This window comes from Lactuca virosa, chromosome 9, assembly GCF_052849685.1.
Source record: "Lactuca virosa cultivar CGN04683 chromosome 9, Lactuca_virosa_CGN04683_v6, whole genome shotgun sequence".
Classification (NCBI taxonomy): domain Eukaryota; kingdom Viridiplantae; phylum Streptophyta; class Magnoliopsida; order Asterales; family Asteraceae; genus Lactuca; species Lactuca virosa.
Genome location: NC_136434.1, coordinates 233,961,679 through 233,979,406, shown reverse-complemented (window position 1 = coordinate 233,979,406; position 17,728 = coordinate 233,961,679).

Here is a 17,728-nt window from a genome sequence, read left to right as displayed (position 1 = left end):
AATGAAGTGTTACAATCACATAAGATTGTATGAAAAGAGTTTACGGCCACACAAGGGTGTGTTCACGACCAACGAGTGTTTACGGCCAAGAATGCTTAACTGTTTACGGACAAAGCTTGGTCTACGGAGGGTTTACGGCCCTAGCAAGATCACTTGAAGGGTTTACGGCCATAACATGATTCTATGAAGGGTTTATGGCCCTTATGAAGGGTTTACGGCCGTAAACCCTTCAAGATCTTGAAGATCTTGAAGATGGTGATGAAAGATGATGAATCAAGGCTAGAACAAAGGGGTTGTTAAGCATGAACAAGTAAAGGATGAGATGCTTACATTTTGGGAGTGAAATGAGAGCTTTCACTTGATGATACTTGAGAGAGAAAGGGTAGTTCACGGCCGTGAACCTCAAGTGTTGGATTTTCTGGTTCGAGTGCAGCCTTCTGATCTCGTGCTAATACTTCAACACACTCAATCCTTAAGTCTACTAGGCTTAGAACTCATTAGAATGACCCTTAACAAGGCTAAAAGGCAATAGAAATGAGTCTGACTATTGGTTGATTGGATTGACTTACAAGGCAGAAATTTTCGGGTTGTCACACTTGGCATGTATCCAGAACATTATTATCAAACATGTTAACCCACAAAAAATCTTATATACTCTAATAATCAATTGATTTGAAAAGGAAAGAATTTAAAATATAAAAAATGTCTTACATGGTAAAAGTTTAGAAACGAGAAACGGGGACGATTCAACTCAATCAAAAAGGACAATATATCAATATGAGTGCCGACTGAAGGAGAGAGATGTCAAGTTGAAGAATTAATCGTTGTCGAGTGAATGGAAAATATGGCAACGAGCCAACGACCGCTGTATGGAAGAAAGGGCCGCATGGATCATGGTGTCGTTTGATAGGGTGTGCAACAACCGATGGTGGAGGAATAAGGCCGTCGATGCTTGTGGCTGCTGTTGGGTGGAGATCGTCGGATGCAAATAGGAGGACGGTGTTAGAAATCAGGAAAAAAATGTGAAAAGGGGGAGAATCGTGATCGGTAATGGTGGAGTAGGGTTTTTAAGATGTAGAATGATGGGTTTCAAGGAGAACTGGTCCAATTTTCCATATAAAAAGATGCATATATTACTATTATACCCTTAAATTATTTATTTAATGATTTATTATTTCTTAAATTCTCATTGGTGCATACATGCACACAATAGTTGCTAGAAACATTTGAATCTAGTTCTCTCTCTCTCTCTCTCTTTGTATATATATATATATATATATATATATATATATATATATATATATATATATATATATATATATATATATATATATATATATATATATATATATGTTCAGGTTCATTTGAGACCATGCTAATTTTGTGAGACCGTGAGATCAAATCTAAAAATAATTTTAAAATGCAAAATAGAAGAAAAAATCCAAAAATTCTTTTTTTAATTATTTGTTTCGGAACTTTAAGTACCTAAAGAAAATAAAAAAAAATTACCGTTTTTTTTGAAAAATACGTGAAATATTCTAATAGAATATTATACTGTAAATATTCAAATGTGATTTTTGGAATGTTAGAATATTCTATTAGATTTGTCAGATATGTAGAATATTCTAATATTCTACTAGAATATGTAAACAAAGGTTTTTTTTATTATTTTTTATTATTTTGGTATTTTTTTTTATTTTTTTTGGGAAAATATAAATTCCGAAAATAATATTTGAATTTTTTTTCGAAAGATTTCAATTATTTTGTATTTTAAAAATGTTTTTTTATCTACCAAATGAGTGGCTAGGATTGCGTCTCACGGTCTAATAAAATTAAGCCGTCTCACATGAACCTAACCCTATATATATATATATATATATATATATATATATATATATATATATATATATATATATATATATATATATATATATATATATATCTTTATCTTTACTATATTATTAAACATATTGACTGTTTCTTGAAAATTAAGAGGTACAATACCTATTACCTAATGTACAGTAATATTAAGCTTATAATCACATTGTATACATATGCACTGTATTATGTATTAGTGTCGGGTTCGTGTCATGTCGTGTCAAGACATTAAACGGGTTGAAAGGGCTTGACCCTAACCCGACCCGTTTAATTATCGTGTCGTGTCGTGTCAACCCGTTTACTTTCGTGTCGGTTTCGTGTCGGGTTTCGGGTTAAGGTTTAGACCTTATAAATATGTTGTGTCATCTCGGGTTGAAATATTTTAAAGGTTGGAAAGTAGGAGTTGTAGAGGCAAAATAGAAAAAGTGAAACATTGGAGTTATGAGATGGAACGACAAAATTTATAGTAAGTTTAAAAGTAAAAATGAAAAGAGCTAAAGTTGGGGAGCAAAAGGGATAGGTGGTGAGGATGACTAAAATTAAGTAACTTTGAAAAGTTGAATATTACTTCTAATTCTTGAGTTTGGCCTACTACAAGTCTATACCATATAATATATTTATAAAAATATGAAATTTATTATAAATAATATATAATTAAACGGGTCATATTCGAGTCATCTTCGAGTCGAAAGTCTTGACCCTAACCCTACCCGTTTAATTATCGTGTCGTGTCGTGTCAACCCGTTTACATAAACGTGTCGAAATCTCTGACCCTAACCCGCTAATTTCGTGTCGGGTTCGTCTCGGGTTCTCGTGTCGTGTCATGTTTTGCCAGGTCTATGTATTACCTTATGTCTTTGATGTTACCCTAATCCTCTCTACATGCAACAACATACGCCATCAGAATCAAAAGGAAATTGAACCCCTCTTCTTTGTGTCTCCTCGCTTCAGAATCGATCGATACTCACCAAAAAATTGCAGTGTCTCCTTTTCTCAATCGACTCCCTGGAAGTCCACTAACCATTCACAGCCCAAACACCTTCATGGATCACATCTGTATGTGCCGTATCCCAGCAATAGAAGGAAATCGAACCCCTCTTCTTTGCGTCTCCTTCCTCATCGCTTCAGAATCGATCGATACTCACCAAAAAATCGCAGTGTCTCCTTTTCTCAATCGATCACTATCCTTTTCCCTTTTCTTCTCAAAATCGATTGTAAGTTCTAAGTTTCGATCGGCAGAAGTCAAGAAATGCTCCGATAGATCACCAAAACCTTCAGTGTTTGATTCCGATTGCACGCTTCTTCTCTCTCCCTCTCTTGAAATCGATTGCAGAAGTCAAGAAATGCTCCAATCGATCACCAAAAACCAGTTAATCTGACGATGGTGACCATTTTTTTGATCTCACTACAGGACGATTTTGAAGTCAATTAGACCATGGGTGATAGTCAGTACTCTTTCTCTCTAACAACTTTCAGGTATAATCTACATGCTAATTTTCATCAACCTCACTCTTCCATCTCAATAAAATCGATCCTTCTTCCACTCTTAGAAAGACATTTCTATCTGTGTCGTTACAGATCGCCAAGAAGAGATTGAATGTGCGCTGTTCTTAGGATGATTGCCATCGTTGACGGCTCTGAACCCCTACAAGACATTAATAAAACACCACAGTGCATGCGTACAAAAGAAATTTATGTATAATAATCGCTTTCTATTCCTGTTTTAGGGTTTACCTGGTCCGATTTCTTGTGGCTAACTCGCGACATCAAATATATCGGCTCCAAAACCATATTTTGTAGGTCTATTTCACCCAGATTTATTTTGATTATAACTTTTTTAGTACTTATTTTACTTGAATGTTGTTATTGGTAGAGGTGACGGAGAAATCCGGGGAATACAAGCAAAAATATATCATCGTCCTCCATCAAGTAGATCGGCGCAGAGCTACGACAGGAAGTATACATGTGAGTTTCGTTTTACCACCTCTCTGTTTTTTTTGGTCTTCCTATGTTTTTTGGTTTGCGTTGATTCCTCTTTGTGTCGAATCATGTGTTTGTTTTTCTAATTTTTGTTTCAACAGATAATAAACGAAGTATGTAGATAAGTAATTTATCTTGAATTTTGAATTGGATTTGGATTCTCATTCCGACTTTGAGCTTGAATTTGATGAATCTAAGTTCAAATGCAATTTCATCAACCTATCTTGAATCAAATGAGTAGAAATCGGGCTCAAAGTACTACTCTCAATTAGATCACTTTGAATTCCAACATCACGTTTCATCATCATCATCAACCTCGCCTCGATCTTATTGTCTTTAGCCCGATTTTCATCTGTTTTGTCATTAAAATGTTATAAAAAAAACAATAAAGTTAGCAAATAGATGTTGGAGAACAAGAGATGATTTTTATGTTATTGCTTGGGTAATTAAAAAATGACCATTTTGCTCTTCAGGTTGAACTTAAGGAAGTTCCCCTGCACCAGTTTGCACATGAAATGGAGTTATTGAACCATTGTAAAAAAGTCACAATAAAAAGGTGTGATGTTTGTTTCCCCTTATTCTATCTTAACCTGGTAAAAGAGTTACGAGCTTCTTCCTTTAACTTTTCTGTTTTTGACCGCGATTCCATATGATTAACTTATTTTTTTTTCTTATTATGCATCTAAAAATCTATATATAGTGTTCCTGATGTGCTATGTAAAAGCTTGGATTATGATGCTTAAATACATGGGATTGGATTGATCTATTGTATTCGGTAAGGTTCTATTTATTTTTGTTTTCTTTAATGGCAAATTCATTTTCTCATCCCCGTCATTGTTCTTGGTTGAATTATTGGGAAACAACATGATAGTCAATTAATTGCCACTGTTCATCCATAGCTAATGCTGATTCCTTTGATTCTCCTTTTTAGGGATTTAGAAAGGCCGATGAAATTGGATTTACAAACTTCACATGTAAGTATTGTTTGGTTCCCAATTTACAGAAAGTATTGATCATTAAAGAAAGCTTCTTTTTTTTTTATAGAATGAATTGGCAACTTTGGAGCAGCAAAATTCAGATGATAAGATGTTGAAGTTGGTAGATGATCAAAAGGTTTATTTAATTCTTCTTTTTAAGTCTTGGGTGTTATGATAAGGGTTCTGGTTTTGGTATCGATTTCAAGATCTATGAACACACATTGTTCTTTTGGTTTTACTTTTATAATAGATTCGACTACAAAGTTTCCTCAGAGTTACAAATTGACCTCAGGTATGTTATGCCAATGCCATTTTAAGTTTTTACCCTCTTTGTCTTTATGGTTGATTACTGGATGAAATATTCACGTCTACACACTTTTTTTTCTGTTAAGCTGTCATTTTCTCATGGACTTGCAGGTATACTTCCATTTCCCCTCTATTTTCAAAATATATATACACAATCATAGTTATTGCCAATATTATTCTATAATTACTTGAAAAATGATTATCAAAGCATATGTTGAGATTTATTAGAATAGTGGGAAATAGTGGGAATTGTATTACGACATGGATTGATTATTAAACCACTGTGTATCAAGTAATATTATTGTGTTTAGAATTATCAATAAAATATAATAGTTTTGATTTTTATTTGACTATGTTCCATCCGTTATTAAATGCAGCTTATATTTGTTTTTAATGAAAACATAAACATACTTATAATTTTAAAAAAGAAAAATGACAATACATTTTAATTTTTAATTGAAAACAACATGTTTTCAATTTTAACCTAAAACAAAATCATATATTTACTTTTAAATTAAAATAACAAACTTTTTACTTTTTTTTTATCAAAAGAACAAATTATTTTTATTTTTATTTTTTTTACTTAAAAGAAACAAACTTTTAATTTTAACCCATAAAACAACGATATTTCTTTTAAACACAAAATAACATTAGCTTTTTATTTTTATCCAAAAACAACAAACTAAATTACAGTTATATTTTTAATGGTTCATGATATTTGTCGACTCATTACATTTTCTTGGAAATATAATGTGTTTCCATAAGAAAACTAACCTCCAAAAAGAATTATTCATCGAAATAAATTAACGTCAGTTTTGCAATTTCTAAAACTGAAATTAATTAACTTTGGGTATAATTAAGAATATAAGTCGATAACACATTTAAGTTGGACAAAACATCGACATAAGCAGGCCCTTACGACAGCTGAAACCCTGAGTGTCCTTTGATGAAGAATGAGCAAAAGAAATGTCATTTTAAATACTCTCGACAATTCAATGAAACCATGTCATAAGGAAAACACTCATATCCTTTGGTCCGAATGAGAAATAATGGTATAGAGGTGGACATATGAGGCAATAAGATGGATAACAGGCGGATGGTCCCGTATAACTCAAAGTTTTTAACGATGTTTAGCTGTCATCTAAATGTTGAGGTCTGCTCGAGTATAACCTCAAGAAACCAATTTTTGATAAAAATATTCGCACCCGTCGCTTGGCGCGGGTAAACGGCTAGTATATATATATATATATATATATATATATATATATATATATATATATATATATATATATATATATATATATATATATATATATATATATATAATTAGGTTATTTTGTTTTTACTAACTATTGTGTGCCATAATGCACAGATCTGGACCAACGGATGAAATTAATCAATAGACATGATTTGAGAGTGTATGATATTACAATGGGCTAACATCTACCATATAATCACACAAATTTTAGAAAAAGGGTATTTTGGACAATTAACTACATTTATAAAAGGAAATTTTCGGATTTTTAGGGATAATTAATTCTCCTAATTTTAAAAATCTGATTTTTTTTAATTAATTCAATTTCAATTCTAATGTAATTTGTAAACATAACCGATTTTATTCTGTCAGAATATTTTTTTGTTAGAATGATGTTCTTTCTGAATTTTATTCTATTAGAATATTATTGAAGAATAACAAAATTCTTGAATCCGAGGTTGAAAAATAACAGCATTCTAATATATTATTATACATCCGAACTTATACATTCTAATATAATTATACATATTCTAATAGAATATCAACAAAAATGAATAAAATTCTTAAAAAATAACAACATTCTTAAACTGTGAGTATGATCAAACTTTGTTCATTCTTCAAGTTATTACTATTAGGTCTTCAACACATTCTTCCAGACATTCCTATCACAAATACAACAAAAACTAATAATGGTTAAAAACATGTTACTTGCAATTAACTAACACTTTATATATTCTGGTAGAATACATAGAATATGACAGAATACATAGAATACATTCTGGCAGAATACATCGATTTTATTCTGGCAGAATACATTCTAACAGAATACATACAATACATTCAAAAGTATCATATTTACTGCTAATATAACTTTAGATTCCAAATTAATCACATTTTTAAACAATTACATAAAACATATGTTGGTAATAATTCTAACAGAATGCATACCACAAGGTTAAATTCTTTAGATTCTCTTTCAGGCATTTCAACAAACACTTGTTAGGCATTATCATCAAACAAGCCAAAATTCATCTAAAACAATTAATAAAGTTAGAATAATAATGTGGGTGCTAGTGTGTGTATCAACAAAGACTATAACATAATTAAAGAATGTAAGATAGAATTAAAGAATCAAAAGTAGACATAGTGATGGTATCTGTCGCACCCCCAAACCAAAACGGCGGAAACGTTCTGGGGCGGAGGACATCATGTACAGTATCACAACAATGCATAATAGTAAAACAAGCAACAACATCCTCCATGGCATTAATAACATAATTTTAATACAAGTGTGTTCTACAGTTTATAAGAAACCAAAATATGAATCAAAATAAGAGATGAGTCCTGAACGTGCTCCATCTTCTCAAAACCTAGTCATCGGTACCTGTCTACTGGTGACCTGAGAATACAAGTTATTTTGAAAGCGTAGATCAGCATTAAAGCTGGTGAGTTCATAAGTATTTTAGTTTCATTGCTTGTATAAGTTTGAAGAATGTAGTTGTAAATGTTTGATGTAAAAGTTTGTAAGTGTTTGATGTAAATGTTTGTAAGTGTTTGATGTAAATGTTTGTAACTTCCTAGAAAATCCTATATTTTCTACTAACGTAGCCTTCTACCAAGACCCAACTGTTCTTTATGTTTGTTCTTTTGTAAAAGTGTGTGTTATCCCCAAAGTATGACTATCATTACCAAAATATAGTTTTCATTACCGTTTATGTTAGAAGATCACAAAGTGAATGAAATGGGAAAAATAAATATGTACTGTAGTTTTATCTAGTTAACTACCAATGTACTAACTACCTTAAACATGTTTGTTTAATTAATGTAAAATGTGATAAGATTGTAACCTTTCTTGATTGACTAGTAAAACACGACGATCAAAGATGTCGAAATGGTATGACATTCGTTACCCGTAGACCTGCAGGTCCCATTGTAGCTAGCAACAAGGTGTTGGACGGTTAGTCCCGTATAGATCTATACATAAATTCACGCTCTCCCTCAAGGAGACTTTGGTTACAAAACGTGACATAGCAGTATATGTCGAGCCATGAAGTAGTATCTCACATTAATGTTATAGTATTCTTGTATATGTATAGTATATGCTAGTGGTGTGTATGCTCTCTCTGTCTAGTATGTAGTATGTTCTCTCTGTCTAGTATGTAGTATGTTCTATCTGTTTCTCTTTATAGTGATTATTGTTTCTCGTTATAGTATGTACTGTTTCTCGTTATAGTATGTTTGAACTGACTCCTGTATGAAACGACTCTTGTATGTTTCATTGTTCTAGAAATAGTAGTAGTGACTTCCTAAACTATACCTATTATAGTTTACTAGAAATGTTGTTTGTATGAATGAACATGTTTGTACACCTTTGCTACCCAAAGGTATTGAACTGAACTAAGAACTTTTATATCTATATACATACACATAATATATAACTAAGATTCAAACGACCTTCGGACAAACAACCGATACCCTAAGTCCACAACCAAACAACGAACATGAAGTAAGGCGAGTTATCAGTCCTTAGTCCTTTCAATCCTACATATATAACTATATATATAGACATGATTTTTGACAAAATATAAGTTTAAAAGAGTTTGATAAAGAATTTTGCATATAAAAGAGTTTATTTAACAATTTGAAGCAGTTTGTTTGATAACACAGTTTTGAAATATAAGGAATCCACATGTTTGATAGTTATTAATCACATGTGATTGATATAATAACTATAATTTTTCTACTTGTATTCTCCCCCATAAAAGCATTTAAAATCATTTAAAATATAAGTTAAGGGGTTTGAACTCACCTTTAGTGAGTGGTTCGAATGTAAGATCGATAAAGGATGCTAAGTGTCAAGTGAAGCCTTGAGCACAATGGATCCTAATAATCATATAATGACACATATATGTATATAATTAGTGTTTAAGCAACTAATCATGATAGAGATTCACCTTAGGAACTAGGAAACAGTTATATGAAAGTGTTGCAATAACAAAGGATTGCATCTAAGGGGTTTACGACGACATAAGTGTATTTACGGCCAAGGAGTATACGGTCAAGGTGTATACGGTCAAGGTGTTTATGGCCAAAGGGTTTACGGCCAAGGAGATTACGACCGTACACTCAAGGAAGAAACATGCAAAAAAGGTGTTTCACGGCCCTATCTAGCATCCAACAAGTGCCTTCAATTCTAGGCTCGAGCATAAGGGAGTTTAAGGTCTAAAACATGCACCAAACAAGGGTTTACGGCCAAGGGAGATGCTCATGGCCGTAAACTCTTGGAGTTCAAGCATTTGATGATGATTCAAGACTAGAATCAAGAGTTTAACAAGCCTAACTAGGAGATAGAATTATACTCACGTTTTTGAAGCTTGAGAGGGGGTTCACGGTCCAAGAACTTAGTAGGTGTTCTTGGTGAAAATGAAGAACACTTGAAGATCTAACCAAAAGAAGAATTTCATGGATGAAAATCATATATCTTCACTAGATAGAGAAGAATATCAACATTAAAAATGGAAAGATTACTTACAAGATTGAAGATCAAGTGAAAGTTCTTGATGATACTTGAGATAAAAATCGAGTTCTTGAGTGAGATGTGTGCGAAATGAATAAAAGTGAAGGAATCTCACACATCTGGGCATGAGTTTACGGCCACCTTGAGTTTACGGCCGTACACTCATGTTTACGGCCGTAAACTCCTCTTGATGGAGTTTTTGGCCAATTTGAAAAGTGATGAGTTTAGGGAACTCATTTCTAAACCCTAACTTTGAAGGTACAAGGTTTAGAACACTCGAACTGACTCTAAACAATGCTAGAAGATAGCAGAAACGAGTCTGACTTTGATTGAAGTGAACGGTTGTACAAGATAGAAATTTCGGTTTGTCACATCATCCCCCCGTTAGAGAGAATTTCGTCGCGAAATTAGAGTTTAAACAATTAAGATATTACAAATAACTAAGCGAAAAGATGAGGATATTTCAGTTTCATTTGATCCTCGCGCTCCCAAGTGAATTCAGGTCCTTGCTAGGCATTCCAACGAACCTTCACTATCGGGATACGACTTTGCTTCGTTTGCTTGACCTCTCGGTCCATGATCTGTACTGTTTCCTCCACGAAGTTGAGGCTCTAGTCGAGTGGGATTACAAGAGTCTCGTCGGACATACACTTTTTCAAGTTCGAGACGTGGAAAGTAGAATGTACGCTACTGAGTTCGCGAGGTAGTTTGAGTTTGTAAGCTACAGGGGGCCGATTCTAGCGAGAATCTCGAAAGGCCCTACGTATCTTGGATTTAGCTTTCCACGCTTTCCGAAGCGTATTAAGCCCTTCCAGGGTGAGACCTTCAATAGAACACGGTCGCCCACCTGGAATTCCAAAGGTTTCCTTCTCTTGTCTGCGTAGCTTTTCTGTCGGTCTCTAGAGGCTTTCAATCGCTCACGAATTTAAACGATCTTCTCTGTCGTTTCCCTAATGATCTCTGGACCTGTGAGAGTGTTGTCAGGAACTCGTCCTTTAGCTAACTGAGTGTCGCCCACCTTAGCCCAGCACAGAGGGGATCTGCACTTACAGCCATAGAGGGTTTCAAATGGAGCAACCTTTATGCTCGTGTGATAGCTATTATTGTAGGAGAACTCGACAAGGGGTAAATGAGTATCCCATGCCCTCCCAAAGTTTATCACGAAGGCTCACAACATATCTTCCAAAGTTTGAATAGTACTCTCACTTTGTCCGTCGGTTTGCGGATGGTAGGCTGTACTCATGTCCAACCTAGTTCCTAGGGGACCCTAAAGCGAATGCCAGAACCTTGAAGTGAATCTACTATCTCTATCAGAGATAATGGATATGGGAACACCATGCAGTCGTACGATCTCCCTAATGTATGTTCTTGTTATTTTCTCCATCTTGTCAGTTTCTTTGATAGGCAGGAAGTGTGCGGACTTGGTTAACCTATCTACGATCACCCAAATGGTATCGAGACCACCCGTTGTCTTGGGCAACTTGGTTATGAAGTCCACGTGATCTGCTCCCACTTTCATTCAGGTATGTTCAGTTGCTGAAGTAATCCTGATGGTTTCTGGTATTCGACCTTAACCTTAGCGCAAGTAAGGCATTTACTCACGAAGGTTAAGGTCCAGATAACTTTTTAAGATCCAAATACATCTTATCTGAACCTGGGTGGACGGAGTAGCGAGTGTTGTGCGCTTCGGTCATGACCAAGCCTCTGAGACCACCGTGCTTCGGTGTCCAGATCCGATCCATGAGATATAAAGCTCTGCCACCCTTGACTTCCAAATTTTTATCCATCCCTCTCAGGGATTCATTCGCCACATTTTCAAGTTGTTAGAAATATATTAATATCTGATTACCACAAATAAAAGGCTCAGATACCTAGTTACTGGGTGACAGATATATATATTTAATCAGATAAGATGCGGAAAAATAAGAATGCGGAATAAATAAATACTAGAAAGCTATAAATGACTGAAAGCTATAAATGAAATAAATGACAGTATTTAAATGACATAAAGTTGTAATAAAATATATAAATATAGATATAGTAGGTGGGTTTTGAACTGGACTTGTGGAACGACTGGTCTATAAAGTACGTTTGTCAAATAAATGACTGAACGGCTTAGGGTTGGACTGGATCTTAATAGACTGTGTCTCTATTTGTTCAATGTTCAATCAGGTATAAGTAACATAAAATTTATTCAAAATTCTGTTACTCAATTGTTTATACAGTAAGACAAATACACTGGTTTTTATGTAATTGTATTTAAGGTATTTCTGGTTGTTTTGAAAGGTTGTTGTTGGTAAGGTAGGTATGTTGTCTTGGTTGATTTGGGTATAGGTATTGGTTGATTTGATGTTGGTATGGGTTGTTTTGGATGTTGGTATCGGTTGTTTTGGGTGTTGGTATCGGTTGTTTTGAAAGTTGGTATTGGTTGTTTTGATGTGAGAGAGGTGTTTGGTGGTGATTGGTGTAGTAAACAAAGGTGGTATAGGCTTTGTTTGATGGGTTGAATGTGAGGAAGATGATGAATAGTGTTTGTGTTCTTGAGTTGTTCTTGAAGAAGAGGTTGTTCTTGAAGCTTGTTGGTCTTGGCTTTGGCTTTCTTCTTCTGGAGTGAAAGAGTTACAGAATATTACAATGAAAACTCTTTAAACACTCTCTAACACACACAATACACTCACATACATCCACACACACACATACTCACATATGCTCTCTCTCTCTCTCTCTCTCTTTTTGGTGTATTTACCCACAACACTCCCACACTTTGGTGATTTTATTCACACTTTGGTGTTTTTCTCTACTATTCTCTTCTTGCATGCATCTATATATATATGCACAAATACTCCAGGCAACTCTCATTTGTTTAAGGGAAAGTAAACATTGTTGAGGAGTGAAAGATGGAAAGAAGTTGGAAGCATGCAAGTGGGTTTTCTTCTTTTGTGCTGTCTTTGCTTTCTTTCCTCACAGCACATACACATATACACTATGCATGTGCATGTATATATATTCAAAAGTAATTTCTAGGTGGTATGTATGCTGGAAGTGATGATGAAGCTGTGAGTTTAGAAAGAAAGAAGAAACACATGTGATGGAGACTTTTGCTTTTGTGTTTTCTTGTTTCTTCCTTCATATGTATATATATACGATACATGTATATATATCTATATATATATATATATATATATATATATATACATATACACACAATATACATATATATATAATATATTCGTGGGTATTTCTTGCATGGATGAGTTTTACGCGGGTGTGGGCGCGGGCCGCGGGTCGGTCGCGTGCATGGCTGCTTCTTGCGATCTGAATAGCTGAAGTAAAAATTCGATGTACGCGGGTATGGGCGCGGGTCGCGGGTATGGGTGCGGGCCGTGGGTAGGTCGCGTCTTGTGTTCTGAATAGCTGAAGTGAAAATCTCGATCTACGCGGGTATGGGCGCGGGCCGCGGGTCGGTCGCTGGACCTGATCAGTTTTGTGCGGTTTGTAATGCGGGCCGCGGGCTGGTCGCGGGACCTGAATGGGTTTGGTTCTGAATTTTGGATTTGATCCATGATATCCGCGGGTATGCGAGTCGAGTCGGGTTCGTGAATCATCTTGCTTTGGTTTGATTCGTTTTTGATCTTTGTATTCGGTTTTGCAAGTGGTTTGAGTTGCATGACTTGAGTCTTGAGATTCTTATCTTCATGCGGTTTGAGACTTGTCGAGTTGTGAACTTACGTCTTTGCGTTTTTGTCATTCACGTGTTTTCGTATATACCGTTTTGATTACGTATTGATACAACCTGAAATAACTGATAATATTTGTTAGATAACATCAAAACAGTTCGTCTTATTTCAGTGATAATCACATAAAAAAAACATTTTCCAACAATTTCCCCCTATGTGATCATTGATGAAATAAGGACAAATATTATCACATTAACAGTTTTAATCTTGAAGATTTGGGATAATTGTTTTTGTCAAAGATAAGATATATATAAAACATAGTGATCGTTTTGAAAGCTTGTGACTTTGTTTAACATATCTTATGTAAAAGATTTTCAGAAATTTGTTTCCGAATCAAAGTCTCGGGTTCGGTTATCAAAGGGTAGCCATATATGTATCTAAAGAGATTTCTTAAGATTTTATAGCATTATTTCTGACGACAAGTGGTTTAACAGGTCGATTCAGATGAACGCTTATTGGTATAGCTCACACTTCACTTGGGTGTTTGGTTGTTCTGGCAGCAGAACAGGTTAATGATCACTAAAAATGAGTGATATCTCTCTCTGACGACTCACACTCATATTGGAGGTGTTCAGCTGTGCTTTTCCTATAAGTCACTTAGTCTTATTATTAGATAATCAATCACATAAGACTGGTTTCGGCATTACTCAGCGGGTTTCTTCATTCATGCCATTAAAGTTCACTCTCTCTCCGTCGGGAAATACATGTAGAGGGGTTTAGCAATTTTCATAGTGCAGTTTGCAACTAAGATTCTTCAGTGATGAAGGCTACAGTATCCCGGGAAATCCATTGTTGTTGCAGCTTCTTCTTTGATAGTATCCTGTTTGTTGATCAATATCGATTTATTGTAAAAAGATATTTTGTTTTAGCATTGAGAATTTGCTACATTTGAGACCTTTTTAAGAGTATTTGACTTGAGTGATTGAGCTATCTTCTTTTGTCAAAAATGGTTAAAACAAATCATGAATTTTATGATTTTTGTTTTGTTTGGTATTTCTTCGGTGAACCATATTTTTGATTTGTCTTTGAGGATTGGATGTTGATAGATCTTTGTTTCTCCTTTGGTTTTCTTGTAAGGATATGTTGTCTTTGCTTGATGGATCATGGGATCGCAAGTCTTCATTTTTGGTTGGCATTTATCTGGGTAGGGAAAGGTGGCATAAAAGACAGTTTGTCTAGTATGTAAGAAATGAATGTATCGTCCCTGGTCATTTTGATATCTAAGCAAAAATGAGACCGTGACAAGGTATAATCGGTTATACCTTATAAGCAATAGCGACACACCTGAGCTCACAAGAAATGATTTTCACAATGATTTAGATCGACGAGGCACAAATTCTCACATGCGTTTTTGTTTTCATCTGAACCTCCTAACCTTATGTCCCTTGATTGTTTAAAATCGTCAATATTGAAATAAAATCGAAGGAAATAAAGTTATATACATTATGAAAAGTAGGATATTTGAACCTTCACTCCAATTGAGAATCAATATGACTTAAAATCTTTATCGAGCATAAGCATTTGAAAATTAAGTCAAGAGAAGATTAATCACAAGGTTCTATAAAAGCTTATTATGGCAAGTCTTTTATTAATTTTTTTTTTGAAGATTTGTTTTTCTGAATGTTTTTGGAAATATTGGTTATTTGAATGTTTTTGGTATTTTTTTAAAGGAGAGCAATTTTCAATTGTTTTTGAATTTTCCTTTTGAATGAAAGTAAACACACTTTTGTACAAACAAAAAGTAAAAGTTTAAGGATATATGTTATCTGGATTTAACATTCCTAGACGGCCTAGGAAGTATTGAAACTTTGTTTCATCGAGGGCCTTAGTGAAGACATCGGCAATTTGATCTTCGGTGTTGATGAAGTGCAATTCGATATGACCCTTTTGAATGTTGTCTTTGATGAAATGATATCGAATGTCGATGTGCTTTGTCATGGAATGGTGAACGGGATTGTGAGAAATGGCAATTGCACTGGTTGAGTCACAAAATATGGGAATTTGTGAAATTTTGAAGCCATAGTCTCGCAGTTGAGTTTGCATCCATATGACTTGCGAACAACAGCTGGCGGCAGCGACGTATTCAACTTCTGCTGTTGATGTGGATACACAAGTCTGTTTCTTTGAAGTCCAACTCACTAGTCTACCTCCTAGGAATTGACAGCTACCAGATGTACTCTTTCTATCTAACTTGCATCCTCCATAGTCTGAGTCGGTGAAAGTGTTCAGCTGAAAATCGGATTTAGCTGGATACCAAAGGCCAAGTTTGGGAGTGCCTTTTAGGTATTTGAAGATGCGTTTCACAGCAACTACATGGGATTCCATAGGATTTGCTTGGTATCGGGCACAGACACATGTAGAAAACATGATGTCAGGTCTGCTGGCAGTGAGGTATAAGAGTGATCCGATCATTCCACGATATCTTTTCTGATCAACAGGTTTGCCATTTAAGTCTGCATCGATTTTGTATCCAAAAGCCATTGGGGTTTTTGCGGTATTGGATTTGTCCATTGAAAAGCGAGTGAGTAGGTTTTTGACATAATTCTCTTGGTTGATGAAAATGCCATCAGTTGACTGTTTGATTTGAAGTCCGAGAAAAGTAGTCATCTCCCCAATCATGCTCATTTCAAATTTGCTCTTCATTAGATCTGCAAACTTAATACTCAAATATTCATCAGTAGAACCGAAAATAATGTCATCAACATATATTTGTACGATTAAAAGATGTTTATTATAGATTTTACGAAAGAGGGTTTGATCGATTGAACCTCTTTTAAAACCAGATTCTTCGAGAAAGGTTGTCAATGTGGCATACCAGGCTCGGGGTGCTTGTTTCAAGCCATAGACAGCTTTCTGCAATTTGAAGCTGTGATCAGGAAATTTGGGATCTTCGAAACCTGGTGGTTGTTGGATGTATACATCGCGATCTAACTCTCCATGTAGGAATGCACATTTAACATCCATTTGGAATACTTTGAAGTTCTTATGTGCAACATATGCAAGAAAGATGAGAATTGCTTCAATTCTGGCAACTGGAGCATATGTTTCATCGTAGTCGATTCCTTCTTGTTGTGAATATCCTTTGACTACGAGACGTGCCTTGTTTCGACAAACGATTCCTTGATCGTCAGTTTTGTTTCTGAATACCCATCTTGAACCTATAACAGAAACATCGGGTGGGGTAGGGACAAGATTCCATACGTCATTTCTTTCAAATTCTTCTAGCTCTTCTTGCATAGCTTTTACCCAGTCTGGATCTTTGAGAGCAGAATGTATGGTTTTGGGTTCAGTCATGGATAAGAAGGCTCCAAATAAACAATCATTAGAAGTTGCGGCTCTAGTTTGGATGCCTGAGTTTGGATCTCCGATGATTTGGTCAGTTGGGTGGTTTCTGGTCCATTTTATTAAGCGATTCTCTTCCGCTATAATAATTGGAATTTCAGTATCCCATTGTTTTTTTCCGGGAGTTTCGTCTTGGAATAGGTTTGAAGGTTCCCCCATAAATGATGCATCGGGATTGTTTTGGATATTTGGGGATGGGGTATTTAAAGGAGGATTTGGTGTTTGTTCCAATGAAGAAGTATGTGTAGGTGGTTCCCCCTCGAATTGATCTGCATCATTTCGGTTTGTTTGTGGAGTTCCTTCAGTGGTAGTTCCTGTAGAATCAATAGAAGTAGTTAGAAGTTCAGAATTGTAAGCGGTTTTGGGTTGTTCAAAAAGTAAATCAAGATCGATTTCAATATCTCTGTCAGGAGAAGGTGTTTGTTGAATTGGATTTTGAAAAATATTATCGATCATTTTTGAACCAAAATGTTCACGATCCAATTTCCTGACATAAAATTCATCGAAATGAACATCGGTACTTTCTTCAATTACTCTGGTACGTTTGTTCAGTACTCGATAAGCAGCTGAGGAAAACGAGTAACCAAGGAAAATTCCTTCTTCCGACCTTGATTCAAATTTTGAAAGGTGATCTTTATTGTTCTTTATGAAGCATCGACAACCAAAAATATGGAAAAATTTGATGTTTGGTTTTCGGTTGTTAATGACTTCATATGGTGTTTTATGAAGATGTTTA